The sequence below is a fragment of the Ascaphus truei genome, chromosome 4 (genome assembly GCF_040206685.1).
Source record: "Ascaphus truei isolate aAscTru1 chromosome 4, aAscTru1.hap1, whole genome shotgun sequence".
Classification (NCBI taxonomy): Eukaryota; Metazoa; Chordata; class Amphibia; order Anura; family Ascaphidae; genus Ascaphus; species Ascaphus truei.
This window is the reverse complement of record NC_134486.1, coordinates 66,066,868-66,083,819: the sequence shown is the minus strand read 5'-3', so window position 1 is coordinate 66,083,819 and position 16,952 is coordinate 66,066,868. Positions and strand designations below refer to the sequence as shown.

Genomic DNA, 16,952 nt, shown 5'->3' with positions numbered 1-16,952 from the left:
AAATGACAGCTTAATTAGCACTATATTCCAACAGCAGACACTTATTATTCATTTTAGAGGGGTGGAATGGCTTTGTACGCCTTGTGAGAGTAAAGAAATAAAACCATGATGAAAGGTTACAGTAATTTCCAATTGAAAAATAGTTGATCCACTTTTTTTTCAAGACAGGGATCAATATTCGCAATGTAAGAAGACATCATTGATAATGTCAATGTCTCAAAATCTGTCCAAAAATATATTTCTGGAATGAATTTAGGTGTAAATACGATTTAAAAGTAAAAATAATAATGTTTTATCCAGGAAGAGTTATGTTCCCAGAGAGCAGAGATGATGTGCAAACAACAAACATGCACCTGTTTTATCCATCAAAAAAAGACCAAACATCACAGACAAATCCACACAAGTGCAAAATAAGCGAATTACCATTAATATTTTATCCTACTATTTCCGCCCATAAGACCATGCAAATACACAAGCCCAGCTGGTCACCTAAGCTGCTCTCTTCCAGAGTAACTTAAACCTGTGCTTTATATACAGCGTTATATCTGCCCCCTGGTAGTTGTGCCTAGAATTCCATGTATCCACTTGTGCCTAAAAACTATTCCATGCAGTCACTACTCTTTCCATAAAGAAGCACTTTGTCACGTCCCTTCTTTACAGTTAAGTGGTGAGTGTGCAGAACACCCCAAAAAAATATTATTGAAAATGGTGCAGGTTGGGGCCTTGTTAGCCTGAAACCCGTTAGCACAATACTGCTATTCTGCTGTGTCGCGAGACAAACTGGCATGTCTGGCATCAGCTCTCCCTTGGCACCTGCTCAATAATAAGATAAGAATTACGCTAAACATGAGGTTAGTTAACTAGCACATTACATTGTGAGAGGATTATGGGAGAAAACAGGAGGAGTAGAGGGATTTTGCGAGCAACTTAAAAAAAAAAAAATTATTATTAGACCACAGTCTATAAAGTGAAAGGTGGGGAACTGCTGTATATAATATCTATACAGCAAGGTGCATAACAAATCTCAACTATTACTCGCTGGCTATGGTACCATCTTTGCAATTGTACTACTTGTACCTTTTCGCATTAACATTTAGCTGCCACAGGTTCGATCAGCAGTGGAGGGGGTTAATATGCCAGAGCTGTAGGCTGAACCCCTCTCCATCTGACCGCATTCAGGCTGCAGAACTGTAATTAACCGCCCCCACTGCCTTCATTACAGGGCGCCATGACAAGCAATATGCTACACACAGTTGCCATCAGAACAAGTGAGCGCAGCCTCATTACGGGAAGAGTAAAATCAGGGAGGGTACTGCGGACCAGGCACGATGTGTTCACAAGTGGAGGTGGAAAGGCGGTAATGCCCATCCTAGGGTGGGGTTCTGATGGGCACACAAGCTTATGCCCATGTGAGCAGAGAGAACGCACAGGGCTTGCCACTTTGCTGCATCGTGCTGCATCATCCTCAGCAGCACACAGCCCTTTTACTGCATTGACCCTCTCAGGCACCCAGGTGCTTCCTTCCCAGACAGAAATACCTAGGAGGATCTCCATTAACATTTCCCCCTGCCAGAGACGGCATTCACATGGTTACATACATAAAGAGCTGCATACATGTATTCACTGGCATTATTGTGCCACCCAATCAGACATGCTACATATTACCACATAGGCAATAATGGTTCAACATAAGCTTCAGAGGGGGGAAGAAACCTGTTGAAAAATGAGAGAAAACGGGGGAGAGAGTGGGTACCAAGGGGGGGGAGGGGGGAGTGAGAGAATATTGTATTATATGAAGATAGAGGGTTAAAAGAAAAAAATATAACACATGGAAAGGAAATATGTATATTTATCTAGATGTATATTAGACGCAGAGGAAGACATGGAGAGAAAGGAACACTACACCCATCCCAGGACCACGCCTGTGTGCAAGCCTTGCACCGTTATACACTACACCTCCCTGTCACCCATACAGCCACCCCAAACAAGAGCTTTCCCAGGGGCAATAGCAACAATCGGGGGCCGGGAGCCCCTCCCCGGCAGCTTATTCTTCTCCAAAAAGCAACAGTAAAACATGATACAGCTAGAAAGCAAAATGCAAAAAAAAAACAAAAAAAAACACCCTACTGCAATGATGCAGACTGCGGCGGGGAGTCTCCATTCCTGCTGCATTCCCAATCCCAGATCCCTGCTCACTAACCCACTGTAACACCACTGAGAAAATTAAAATAATAATAATAACAATGGCATTATCCAGAATACAAAAATAAAATAAAGTCAGCATAGTTCACCCGAGGGGATGGGAGGTTAGATGCACAGATAATACCGTGCGGAATATCTGCATCCCTCCTCTCCCTCTGCAGTGTGCTGCTCTGTGCCATGATATAGCACCTATACCCCCCGCATGATGATGATGATGGCACCCCGGGTATTTCTTTCTTTTTAACCCCTTAACAAATCCTCTGCAAACGTTGGGGCAAATGATATTTAGATGCAGTGGACCTCGGTGTGGTTACCTGGAATGCACTGGGGTGTGGGAGCCTGCAGGAGGGCAGCCGCTTCAGCACAGAGCAGGGATGAGAATGAAGGGAGTGACTGGAGGAATCCGCAGCCTCAGACACAGCAGCAGCTGCACTGATTCTTCCCGGAGAGGGGCGGGGAGAGGCAGCGCCCGCAGCGCCGCCACAGCGACCCCTGCCGGACAGCCAGCGCTACAGACCCGGCCCTGCGCAGAGGGAAACGCCCCCGGGCACCGCCTCTCTCTGTCTCAGCAAAACCTCTCCCCACCCCCCACATCCTGAACTCTGCCGCTGAAATAGCATGGTGGCAACAACAAAAAATACACCCCTCTCATCCCACTGTATGAAATGCAAACAAAATGTCGCTGAATGTTTTATCAGCCGGAGAGACATGTGCAGTGCTTGTGTTGCTCTGCGAGAAGCAGCGCCTTGTTCTCTGTGCACACCATGGATTAGGCGTCATATCTGTGTCATGGCTTTGCATTTACATCAGATCTTGGGAAATGCCATTAACAAGCAGTGAGGTTAATTAGCCAGACAGGTCTCTGCCATCACACAAGGGCACAGTTTATTTTTTTTTAAGGGGTTGGAGAAAAATGTTGCAGAAATGACACATTATTCTGACATGTTCAATCCTTAATTCCTCATACTGCTTGTGATTTAAATTAGGCAGAAAGGAGGGGGATGTATCAGGCATATTTGGAGCGAAGTTGAAGTAAATTGCATATTATTGTCTTGCGTCTCTTTGTGTCGATCTAAATATTATTTCCCATGTCTGTAGCGTGTACATATCAGCCTGTGATATAAGGAGTAGTAGGATGTTAAATAACGCTCAAAGATATATCAAATTCTGAATCTCTTTGCATCACTTTTTTTTATCTTTTATTTGCTTCACAAAAATACGCCCGGTCACAAGCGACAAACTTTACTGCCAATAATTTGCGACACGTCGGAGAAACCGGGTTTTGTATTTGACGCAAACACGAGGAGAAACTAAAGCAATGCGTTCAATCAAACTACTCTTTGCACTTTTTTAAGTAACATAAAAAAACAAATATATAACATTTACAACGTAACATACATGACATATACATCAGTATCTATAGACTTTTTTTTATGTCAATACACTTCCCCCTTTCCATCATTATCATTTTATGTTTCTTAGCGTCAATTTATCAGGGTTCTTTAATCCATTTTGACTCAAACTGCGTCAAACTTCTGCTTGGGGAATATTAATAGGAGATGTATCACATTTATTAATTACGTAACACAAAAAATTTGAACTTCCATCTGAATTGTGGTGTGATTAAAGAGCAATACGAGACGTTACGTGGTGCATATATTATAATAGGAAGTATTAATTTCTACATTATTTTTCTCTTTAAAAAAAAAAACAAAAGCAAGATCTGCGGTGGTATGAATCTTTACGACTAATGAAATACTTTCTATATGATGCAGAAGTAAGTAGCCAGAATAAATGTCTGCAGAATGTACTGGATTGATGTTGGGTGTTGGGTGGGGACATGCATATCCATATTCCAGATGAAATGCTGATTTTTAACATTAATGTATAAGCTATTGTTCTTGAGAATTAGGGCCATAAGCAATGTCTTCGTTTGTATTTGCCTTGTACCACCAGTGCTCCAATTAAGACTTCCTTCCCCCTAGAAAATCATCCCATTTTCAATCTATTAGCCTACTCTGACCAGAGAAGATTGGAACCAAATGGTGACTGTGAATCTGTGAGTCTGGAGTTGGGGGGAGAATTGCAGACATGTTTCTCCCTCCTCTTGCTAACTTGATGCACACAGAGATGGCAGAAAGTATTTCTGATGGGTGAAGAGATATGGCTATGGTGCAACAGAGATGTTTGATGTTTTTGCAAAATTTCACAAATCAGGAAACATTTTCTGATATTATTTTGTGATAAACATTTTGCAAAAAAGGCAAACTTCACACCCAAAAATAGGCAAGCATTAAAAGTCAACCTGCATTGCATATTGCAACTTATGGTGGGTAAAAAAAAGAGACAAAAAACCTCTACAGTAAAGCATATAGCAAATGGAAATATTACTGTATGCCCATTTGCATGTTTTAGACAGGTATGCAGCCCCGCCTTTCACCATTATCACCCAGCACACAGCACTTCCACTGCAGCAAGGGATTCTGGGAAATGACATGCAAACGAGCACACAGTGCCCCCTTTTACTTCAAAACCATTTAACATGGTCCCCTATAAGCTTAAGCTTGCTCTATTTCACAGCTTTGAGCACAGCCTGAGTTAAGATGTATAGCCAGCAAACCCACCCACAGACAGCTGTTTCGACCTTAATGGGTCTCCTCAGTGTGTGTATTTATACTATTTCCATTTGCTATATGTTTTACTGTGGAGGGTTTTGTCACTTTTTTTACCCACCATAACTTAACTAAGTGTGGTGAAACCTATCCCTGCTTCATTTTGCAAAACCAGTATAACCAACCCCACACTGAGGAGACCCATTAAGGTTGAAACAGCTGTGTGCTGATTTGCATCTCATTTCCCAGAATCCCTTGCAGTGGAAGTGCTGTGTGCTGGGTGATAATGGTGAAAGGCGGGGTTGCAGACCTGTCTAAGACATGCAAATGAGCATACAGTAATATTTCCATTTGCTCTCTCTATATATATATAGTCATTTTCAATCAATTCTGGCAAAAGTCGCACAATTTCATGGCAATCTGGCAAAATTGTTGCACCGAAGTCTATTTTCCTGCATACCCGAGCAACGTGATCTTTCACAAAAATGAAGCAGTAATGCAAAATTTGAGAGAAAACTGCCAAAATATGTTTCAAAGCAGATTTGAAGACATTTCCACATTTCTAGTTCCAGTCAGTGCAGCAGGAGCAGCAATCAGGAGCAACCAGCAGATAGTAGGAGCAGCCATCAGCAGCAATTGGGAGTGGACTAAATATCTGAGTTGGATGGTGCTCTCCACAAACAATACTTCAGCTGCTTTCTTCACAGCTATTTCATGCTATATTTAAAGTACAACCCGATTACAGCCTCAGAAAAGGCAATGGGACAATAGCACTATTCATTTCAGGTTGTATTTTGCTTTTGTTTTCACTCAAGCAAAACAATGTATATCCCTAGATGTCACTTCAGCCTTCACACCATCATGCAGTCTGTAATAGAACCTGCGGTTAGGAGACATCAGGGGTGAGCGTATAGTTGAAAAAACACGTACAGTCAATAAAAATACCACTTGTGGTGCATTTGCATGTCACAGACAGGTCTGCACCCTGTCTGACCCCATTATCACCTAGCACACTTAGAAATTTACACTTGCAGCTTCCTATCTGTATAAAGCGCTAAAGAACATAAAAGACACATTCATTGTTGGACTGGATACAATAAATACCTAATCAATGTTACATTTACCTATATGTTTGTCAATCCTAGTTTAATTTAGCCGCTCATATATTTCATCTTAAACATACCGGGCTTATATTTGATTAATTCTCTCCCTTTTTTGCCACGCTGTAGATTAAGAAGTAAAAAAAAATAATAATACTCTGGCTACGTAAGCGTATAAAATAGTGTAGGTTTCAATGGTGTAAAATATCCCAGGTACTCGTTTTAAAGCTAGAAGTCCACGTAATGTGGACATAACCGTGGCATGTTGCAAAGAATACTAGTGGTTATATTTTGGACCTTGGAGGGAAGTGTGAAACCCGACAAGCCTGTTGATATTTTGTATAGCGTAGTTTTCTGTTAAACAAAGTGTTATATTTCACAAGGATATTTTACAAATAAACTACCAGGAACAGAACCCCCTTAGTCGCCCTTAAAGGACCTGCCTTGTTTAAATGTATCTTCTGAAAAATAAATGTGTCACTTTTCATCAGGACCACCGGATTCAGATATATCAACTATTTATATTTATCTGTTTGACTAATGTTTGGAACCATAATTACTTTCTAAACAAAGGTACATAGCTACGGTAATAATTGACATGGGGTTTTATGAATATCTTATCACCAAAAGACATTATGTAAAGATTGTAAAGTAAAAACACAAAAACATTTTTTTACCATGTCATTGTTAAACATTGAAAAACGGATTTGAATATATTTATACTTGACTGGTTTCTTTTAAAGTGTCAATCTGCTACATTTAACCTATTAAACGTGCCACTCTCTTTAATTCCCTGTTGTCCTAGGCAGTGCATCTCGGGACCAAAGTGATCTATGGACTGAGGCACATTTAATAGGTTAAATATAACTGTTTGCTAAATCAGACAAGTATACCTAATTTTTTTTAAATACATTCCTAAACCTTTAACATTTACATGTTAAACAGCTGCTTTGGAGGATTTTATAATCGGTACCTAATGTTTTTTTGTAATAAGACTCTTTGTAAGTACTCAAAGCCACTGATAGATTATTTCTGTTTTGTTCATTGTTTGTAAAGTAATTATGATGTCATCACTAGTAAAACAGAGAAACATCATTGAATTAGCCAATGTACATCAATTCAGTGACGCCAAAGAAAAAAATAAATATTTTTTTTCATAGAATACCAGTAACTAAAACGGTTAGTTTATTGGTGATTCAATCTTTCTAAGGAAGTCAATAGCACTGATAAGATGTTTAAACGATATGTTTGAGCCACTACGTGGGCTTGCTGCAGTCTGTGCAGATCAACATTTTTTTGTACTTTAGTTTTTTACTTATGTTAAGGCAGCAGTCCCAGCTGCATTATTTATTTATTTATTTATTTATTTATGTTTCCCTTTAATATATGCATCAAAACAATCCACACAATGATAAGTAATTAACTAAGTTGCCGATCGATCCATTCTCCTGTGATCGATTGGCGAAGATTCAGCTCAGGGGTTCTCTAAATGGCTGTCAGTGCAGCAGAAGAGGACCAAAGATGCAAAGTTCTGTGGAAAGGAAGATCATGTGACCAGCCAGTCACTAGATACAATTAGGGCACTGCTAAGGGTAGGGCTCAAAAAAGGGTGTGCCAGAGAATGCTTCAGAAGAGGAAGGAGATCTGACTATGTAAATGGTTGCTATAGAAACAAAAAAATACTTGTTACATTATAATACATTAAAAATGTCATTCAGAGTCATTTGATATACGCATTTGAAATATTAAGTGTCCGGGAGGTCAAAATGGTATAAACATTGCCATGGTAACCGCAGGAGCTATAGATTAAGAGAATCGGGATTTTTAAAACGCTTTTTTTTTTTAAAGCACTGGACATGGTCATGGGGTAAGATATTAACCTTATAAACTATAAAGGACTTCTGGGGGTATTGCTGCTTTAAAGTCGCATTTAGAAAGTGTCTTTCCTGAACAGATTTCGCACATCTAGCTGTTTCATACACCGCATGGCTCCCATACACCGACTATCTACACATTCAGAGACTCTTGTTTCTTTGTCCGCTTTGGGATTTTATTCACACACAGTAAAAAGGATCTTATCCAAATCTGAAATCGAAGTGATTTATTGAGTCAGTCTGACGTATTGGCTTTCTTGGCAACAATCAAAACCACATGCGCCCTCTCAGATAAATGAGGAACTCAAGACTCCCAAAATGTAAGCAAGACCCTGAATCAACAGGAAGATTAGTATTTGTGTTGATGACATAGCGCTAGAGTGTAAGCTCTCACGGGCAGGGCAACCGTTACCTTTTGTATCTGTTCAGGCTTGTTTGTCCTTACTTGGCATGTCATTCTGTCTATGTAATATATATATATATATATATATATATATATATATATATATATATATATATATATACATGTAGAGGTATCAGTACCGTGTTAGCCGAGCTTCAATAATCAAAAAATAAATAGATGATACCGTTCTGTGGCTAACGAAATGCTTTTATTTGTGTGAGCTTTCGAGATACACAGATCTCTTCTTCCGGCGATGTTACAATGAAGGAAGCAAGCAAAAGGTATACTAAATTATAAATCAAACATAAACGTAGACATTAGGAAAAGGAGCCCTTGGCGTGAAGAGTTGATCCCTCTGCACCCCCACTGTACGTGATGCGGACTATGTGGGCGCTTCACACACAAACAATAATATTAGTAATAATAATATGGGTTGCCTGACTATTTCATGTAAAATCCCTTTTTTTAAGACGGTTGTCATTTTCGACTCAGAAATTGCAGTGGGCTGAAACTATAGGGACTTACCCAGGCTGAAACCTGCCAGCTTTTGTCAGAGCGGCGTTCTTGTATATTTGGGAAAAATATTGTGAAAATCAAAATCACAGATTTTAAGAATGATGTAGTTAAACAATGTGAGTTGGCTGACAGTTATAATATTTTATAGGCTTGTCTAGACTGTAAGTGGCTAAAAGGACTGAAACGTCCCACAATCCTCTGCCTAGATAACAATCTCTTTTAGTGCTTTTTGTTAAATTCATGTTGTAAATATATTGCCACTTGCAGAGTTTTTGCTCTGGAAATTGCTGCATCTGGAGCATTTAGGAAAATGACAAGGCACTAATTGAGCTTTTGCATTACGAAATTGTTACAGTACAAATAAGAAGTGTGAATTTGTGCCACATGGTTTGATTGAAGTTTCTACTTGGCCTCCATGCCTTTTTTTCCTCTCCAAACAATAGTACAATATGAATTAATTAATTATGAAAAAATATATAATAACGCAACATTATAGACCTCTCTGAAAGATGACATTCTGAAAATGAAGATTTATAGATCTCTGACCCACAAACATGTACCTACTAGACTTGAATTATTACATTACAAAATGTATTTCTTAACATATACTATTTCCTCTACTATATAGCCTTAAAATTGGCAATTGTGCTGCTGTCAATCAACGAATTACTGAACAGGATTATGGCAGGATTTGGGCTTGCATGAAAAACCTAAGGATACTGTATGTATCAGATGTTGTGTCTTCATTTAAAAGATAGCTTTTTATGAGAAATAGACATATCAAAAGCTTCAGAAGGATGATCAGCAAAGAGAGAAATACCACAGGATACAGTCATTAGTCACAGTGTGCTTACTCCAGCCTCAATAAGGACAGTGCTGCCCTCTCCCCCACACACCTATCCCCGAATACCACTGTACTGGGGAACAGAGCAGAAGGAGGTCTCTATGTATCTCTCTGATCAGTTTTTCCGTGTGTTAGTTTGTGGGGGTAACTTGTATCTCTGTGTTTGGGGTGAGGTTCTGTGTTGTGTAGGGTAGTCCCCAGCGCTGAAATATATTTGTGATGTTATCAATTTTTGTTTCTCCAGACACGTGCTTCATGTCCACAATGTAGGATCTATGTCAGAATTGTCAGTTTTAGGCCAGTCCCATTCAGACTTACTGCTTTAGAAAACATCGAATCAGGCCTCATAGTGTTTATTGCTCCCCATGTACTGAAGTTGGAGGGTGACTGTAGTGTGCTGGTAAAGTCTCAGCCGGTTCCAGTGTTGCATCTCTTCATCTCTGTATACAACATTGGAGTGTCATTCAAGGATAAACCTATAGCAGTGGCAGACATGAGACAAGGACTTGTAGTGTCTCCAGACAAGTAGTTCTCTATGGCACCAACCATTCAGTGTTTCTGCTCCTGTGAAATCATACATTATTTTAATGGAAACTAAAGGTGCATGTGCTGTTTGGCTCTTATGAATAATTCAGGTATGCTAAAAGCATGCCCAAAATGCAATTTTCTTCAATTTATTTTGCTGTAGTATATGCAATAACCCCATAACTTTTAAAATGGCCAAGTGACTTGTCTAAATCCAAGAGAAAAAAAAGGCGAAAGATGCCACAAAAAAACACAATTACTACTGAAATCCAATACAAAATAATGAAAACCAAATTAGACAATGGGGGATAAAGTAAAAAGCAACAGAAAATCTGAAAAGGTGATAAAGAGAAGTGTGTGGTACAATAAACCCAAAAGGTGTCCCCTGTACTGAAAAAATAACTACAGGAGTCATCTCCATGTAAAGTGAAGGGAGAAAATAGCTGCCCAGAAAAGTCAGAGGCAAAAAGAAAAAGCTCCTGACATTGTTGCACACAAATAAAGCAACATGTGCCGGCAAACAAGGTCATAGCAGTTAATAATCGCTGTGTCCCTTAGGCTTTCATCAGACATGAGTATGTGAGCTGCATGTGAAGTAGAAGTTGGGTTTCAGTGCCACTACTTTACATTCCTCCGACCCTCCCCCAATCTGCTTCCTGATACACAGTTCCCAACAAATGTTCCTTGCCTGGAAGTCTTCCTTCTTGAAGTTAAAAATATACACATACTTCAGTGAATTATTTTCTTTCTCTTGGGATTCAATGAAAGTAATCCTATCCCTTCTCTTTCTACCCCAGCGCCGACAAACCCCTTATCTAGGCCCCCTGCCCGGTGCTTGTCTGCTTGGGAAGATTGCTGTAGGAAACTGATAATACAGTATATACTGCTACGTTAATGTATATCTACAATTTTTAAGTATGCTAAGAAACGCATCTGCGCTCACGTAGTTGGATAAGTACGTTGAATTTGTGACTAGAAAAGTTACATTGGTACTTGGCTGCAATATGTTGCACTTGTAACTTGTGAACTAATAGATTATTACAAAAAACAATAGAATTCTTAATACATTCTTAATAGGGCAATCGCTCTTAGGATCAAACTGAACTAATTCCAGTGACATGTTTATCGGGTCTTATCTGGGTGATTGATACCTTTTTTAAACAAAATCTGACTGACACCTATAGGTATTTTTAATTTGTTTGTTAGTTAAACTTGGGACGGGTTTGATATCCCGCCACTGTGTCTTCAGCAAGTGCTTGTATAGCTAGCGTCCCTCCTCCCCTTAACTTTATTGGTTGTCTGATAAGGAGAAAGAAAACAATTAAATGACACACACTTCCTCATTTCCTTAAAAATTAACCTAAGATATGTTGAATCAAATTGTGTAGTAGCTGTAATTGTCCACATGTAGAAAATGCTGCGGCACACCAGTCTAAATTAGTTATCATGATTTATTGAAACTGTGTCAACGTTTCAGTGCTAAAATCCTACCTTCATCAGGAGTGAACATCATGAACGCAACAGCTACAGTGACATATATAGCGACAATATTGATCATTGACAATACAATATTGAAATTATTGTTGTCTTAGTCCCAAGTGTGAAATACATCAACATTTATAATATAGGTAGGGATTCCGGTTCTCGTGGCTATTTTTTCATCAAATAGGTGTTTATTTTGGGGGTTTTCTGGTGTTTTCATTTAAAAACAAAAAACAAAATCAGTGTTTTGTTTTCCATACTCCCCCATGATGCCTTTGTCTCCAGCCGCACGGTGGAATTGAAGAGGAAAGGATGCTTTACTTCCGGTGTTTATTGGTTTTAACTTAAAGTGCAAGATGATCAATCGTGTTGTTTTTTCTATGTTTTTCAGATTAAAACCTAAAACTGGGCTCCCTAAATATAGGTGATACTTATATACTTACCAAATACAGCTGAACCCCGATATAACGCGGTCCTCGGGGTCCACAGAATGAGACCGCGTTATAACCGGATCACGTTATAAAATTTCGATGTGCGAGGACTTGCCGGCATTTGCAGCTCTCTGCAGCTCTCCCTGCTTCAGGCTGCGTCTACGTGCACGGCACTTATGTAGACTTTCGAGAGCAGAGGTGGGTCACATGACAAACACACACACACCCTACACCGTGTGACCCCTCAGCTTGTGGTTGCTGCAGGGACAGGCCCATAGATAGGGACACTGCCGTGTAGTACCAGTGTGAGGGACATAGGCAGGACGCAGCTGCAACCTGATATCAGGTGGTCAACAAGTGCATCAACTATACACCATCAGTTCTTGTGGGCAGCGCTGTATCACACTTTTGGGTGGGTTGTTGCTTGTGGACACCCGGGTGGTTGGGTGCCCAAGGGCCCCTCAGTACGTTGCGGGTGTAACCCATCAGGTGGGGACATTGGTTGGAGAACATTGTGGGGTTACGACCCTACGAGGCCTAGGCAGCGTGGTGTTATTGCTATTATTTTATGCATACAGTAAACTGTTATTTTATACAGTGTGTGTATTATTGTATTGGGTCCTGACACAGGGTTATCAAACATAGTAGGATCCCATGCAGGTGGAGGCGCTGTCACCAGATGGATCATACACACCCCAAGCTCCCAGCAGCGGAGGCTTGGCCCTTCTGTGAGCCACAGGTAACGCACCACACACCGTAGCCGCCATATCTCCCAGGATGTGGGGGAAAGTGCGCTACATATAGATATACCTACATACATGTAGCTTTGCTTTAATAAAGTACAATTAGCATAGTCTGCTGTCAGTGATCATGTTAGGGGTAGGGGTGGGATATCCTAAAAAACTGACCTGTTGGTGGCCCCTGAGGACTGGACTTGCCCACCCCTGTGTTAGGGGCACAACGCTTCCGAGATCTCACACACCTTATCTCCATTCCAAAGGCTTTTTAAGATGAAAGAAGGTATTATACTTATCCCCTTTATTGCCAAAGTGACCTCCCCCACCTGGCAGCCAAGGGGCAACATGTTAGCGCAGATAGGGAGTACTGTACCTGTTTATCTTTTGTTGCTGTCAGCTCTTTAGGGAATGTATTCACTTGCTTCCTCCCACCCATGTGGGAATCCCCTGTCTCACAGAATTACAGGACCTTTCATTTTCACTTGATACAGGCAGCTGAAGTCTATCTGAGAGAAACTGATCTCGGCTTGCATGAGGCAAAATAGAACAGCCTGTAATACTACTACATGTAGGAGGTCGGAAAGCACTGTGATACATCGTGATAAATATGATGAAGGGTGGGGTAATGTGCAGTTAAGGCTGCATTATCTGAGTCGAAGCTAATGCACAGTAAAATATATGTCTTATCCCGCTTCTCATCATATTAAAGAAGCGGTGTGCCTCTTGTTTTTTTGTTGCTGCTGTTTTTAAAATTGTTTTTTTTTTTTTTTTAAACTAGATGAGGAGCAGGGGGTCTCCAGAGCTGAACTGGTTTAATTTCAGCTCAGAGGACCCCCTGCTTCCCGAGATATATACATGAGCAGGTGCCGCTGGTAACAGCTCCGGCTGGGTACTAGGTAGGACGTGGGAAAATAGAAAGCCGCAACATCAACCCTTGCGGCTTCCTATTGGAGCTTTAAACTTACAGAGATACCATCAGCACCTTTACATGTATCTCGGGAAGCAGGGGTCGCCCGAGCTGAAATTAAGGCGGTTCAGCTCTGGAGACTCTTCCTTTAAACGTAGGGGGAATACATTTTGTTTTATACAAGGTAAAGCTCTTTTAAAGCAGCACTACAGGTTGCATTTTTCTGTTCTCTCTATTTTTTAGTTTTATTTATAGGATTGAAGCAGAGGTATCCGTAGCTGAACTCTGTTCATTTCAGCTCCGGAGACCCCTTGCTTCCTGTGTGAGGCGTGCCGGTATCACTGCAGGTAGCAGCTGCGATGGGGCTAACATATTGGTGGCTATAAATGTTTTGCAGGCCAATAGAAAGCCGTGATGTCATCCCTTGCAGATTCTTATTGGCCCGAGTGACATTTAAACAGCAGAGAGATACCAGCCCCCCATACCGAGGTAAGTATTTTGGGAAGCAGGCGGTCCCCGGAGCTGGAATTAAAGTAGTCCAGCCCTAAAGACCATCTGCTTCAATCCTATAACAAAAAAATAAATACACAAAACAAGCAATGCAACCTGGAGTGCTGCATTAAATAAGGGAGTTTGACGCTAAGACATACATAGTGACAATACTTCACTTAGCTGCAAATATGTGGAATTTTGCCTCGATACATAGAATGGTAAATCTGTACATATATAGATAAACTGAAATTGCTGCCGAAGATAAAAATAAACTCTGATACTGTATCTCAACTACAATAAATAATCCAGTTTTAAGTAAGAAAATGTGGCAGAAAAAGAATGTATTCCCAGGTAATCATCCAGCCCCGTGTTTTTTTTTCCTTCAACTTGTGTTTTATTTTATTTCCCCAAAGCATTAAAGGAGGGGGGGGGGGCTACAGAAAATAAAAAGGGTAGGTGGGGAGGGGTAGGGGGTTGCATCCACATTGGTCTCCGCACAGGGAGCATACAGTCAATTGTATATATACTGTACATACACCCATGTTAGTGACTATACAATCAATACAGGTAGTGGTCAGTTCTGGTCTCGCAGCATAAATCAGGTTGGGTTTTGCCATACATAAGCCTCCCAGGGATCCTAGGTTGTCAGAAATCTATTATATCTATCGTGGGTTAGACTAGTGAGTCTCGCCATAGTCATTATAAGGTTCATTTTGTGCACTACTGCTGTGATAGGTGGAGGGTCGTTCTGTTTCCAGTATTTTGCAATCATTGCTTTAGCTGCCAACAGAATTTGTATTGTTATATGATCTGCCTTCCTCTCCTGACCCTCTATTGGCTTTAATAAAAGCACGGTTTCCATCTCCCAAGTCAAATTCAGACCTAGTATCCCTTTTATTAGTCTTCTGATCTTTCCCCAAAAAAGAGTTATCTTGGGGCAGGACCACCATATATGTTTTAATTGTCCAGTTGTCCGCAGTTACGCCAACACATAGGGGAGGTTAGTGGAAAAAAAGAGTGGAGGCGTGCAGGCATATAGTACCACCTTTGTAGGACTTTCAAGTCCTACACAGAAAGAAAGCAACGAGAGGCTCTGGCTATTCTTTCATATATTTCTTCCCAATCCTCCTCTATACTGGGGTTACATATATCCCTTTCCCAGTCTGAAATATTTTTGCTTTTTTGTCCCCTGTATTGACATATTAGGACCTGGCAGAATTGAGCGATCGTCCCTTTGTGATATTCACCGACTGGGTGGTCCTTATAGTGTCTAGCCTATTTTCCTTCTTTAACCACAAAAGAGATGCCATATCTATAGTCCGGGCCTTCGACCTCTCTATAACCACCCACAGTTTTGTGTCCGGGGTTGCACACCAGTAGATTAGTGAGCTCAACCTAGCTGCTTCGTAGTATTTGGCTAAGTCTGGCTTCCCCAGACTTTCCTGGTTCAGAGGGAGCACCATTAGCTTTTTCTTGATTTTGGGTTTCCTACCGTTCCAGTGACATTTAGCTATCTCTCTCCAGGTCCCTAATAACATATATTGGGACTGTTACTGGTAATACGTGAAATAGATACAGTATTCTAGGCAATAGGTTCATTTTGACTGAGATGATTCTGCCTGACCTGGAAATCTGGTGCACCGACTAGCACTTTAGATCTTTCTTCAGAGTTTTGATAATGTTTGGGTAGTTCGCACTATAGATGTCCTTGTATGATCTTGTGACAAACACTCCCAAATATCTTATCTTGTCTGTCTTCCATTTTATAGGGAATTTCTTTTACAATTCGTTTTCTGTTTCTTTGGGTATATATAGACTCATAGCCTCTGATTTGGTACAGGTATGGTTGACTTTAAAATTTGAAAGTTTGCCGAATTCATCAAACAGGCTTTTTAGAGATGATTCTGGCCTAGTCAGAGAGAGTAAAATGTTATCTGCAAAAAGGGATACTTTGTTTCCTATAGGAACACCTTGTATCTCTGGTTTCGCTGTTATTCTTGAAGCCAGTACCTCTAAGCATAAAGCAAATAACAGAGTGGATAGTGGACATCCCTGTCTGGTGCCGTTAGAGACTTTAAATGGGGCTAAGATATAGCCTGAGGTACCTGCTGTGGCTGTTGGGCTGGAGTATAGCGCTTTAATACCATTAATAAAATTTTCGTGTTGACCCACCTCTCTGAGCACCCCAGACATAAAAGGCCAAGCCACCCTATCAAATGCTTTTTCTGCGTCAAGCCCCAGTACCAATGTGGGGCGTTGGTTCATGTTACTGTTGTGTATAATGTTAATAATCCTGCGTTTATTATCTGATGCTTGCCGTTCTGGGGTAAAACCTACTTGTTCTGGATGGACCAAAGTATTTAATACTTTGTTCAGTCTAGTCACTAACATTTTTGCAAACAATTTTAAATCTGTGTTTATCAGGGAGATGGGTCTGTAGCTAAGGCATAGTGTAGGATCTTTCCCTTCTTTTGGTATTACAATAATTGAGGCTTCTAGTGAGCTCGTTCGCTAAAGCTTTGCCTTTCAGAATTTTATTAAACCTCCTTACCAGATATGGTTTCAATATGGTCTCAAACTTTTTAAAATAGAGGTTGGAGAACCCGTCCGTGCCCGGAGCCTAGGAAATTTTAAGGGACTTAATAGTTACAGACACTTCCTCTGCTGTTATTGGGGCTCCATGATGACTGGCCTCTGACTCGTCTAGTTTAGATAATCTTGTTGTTTTTATATAATTGTCTATTTTTGTTTCTAAGTCTACATTTATTTGGCCGGGTTTCACCAGGTTTATAGGTGAAACATGTCTCCAAGGACAATATAAACTATT

General features: G+C 40.5%; 1 protein-coding gene across 2 annotated transcripts in view; it reads right to left on the bottom strand.

Moving 5' to 3' along the window:
• Nucleotides 1-2,674, bottom strand: part of SPTBN1 (spectrin beta, non-erythrocytic 1) — a 155,999-nt gene extending 153,325 nt beyond the window's left edge. For both annotated transcript variants that reach the window (XM_075595946.1, XM_075595948.1), the window contains exon 1: nucleotides 2,517-2,674. The gene's annotated coding sequence lies outside the window, so the exon portion shown is untranslated. The remainder of the gene's footprint in view (nucleotides 1-2,516) is intronic.
• Between the last annotated feature and the right edge of the window lie 14,278 nt (nucleotides 2,675-16,952).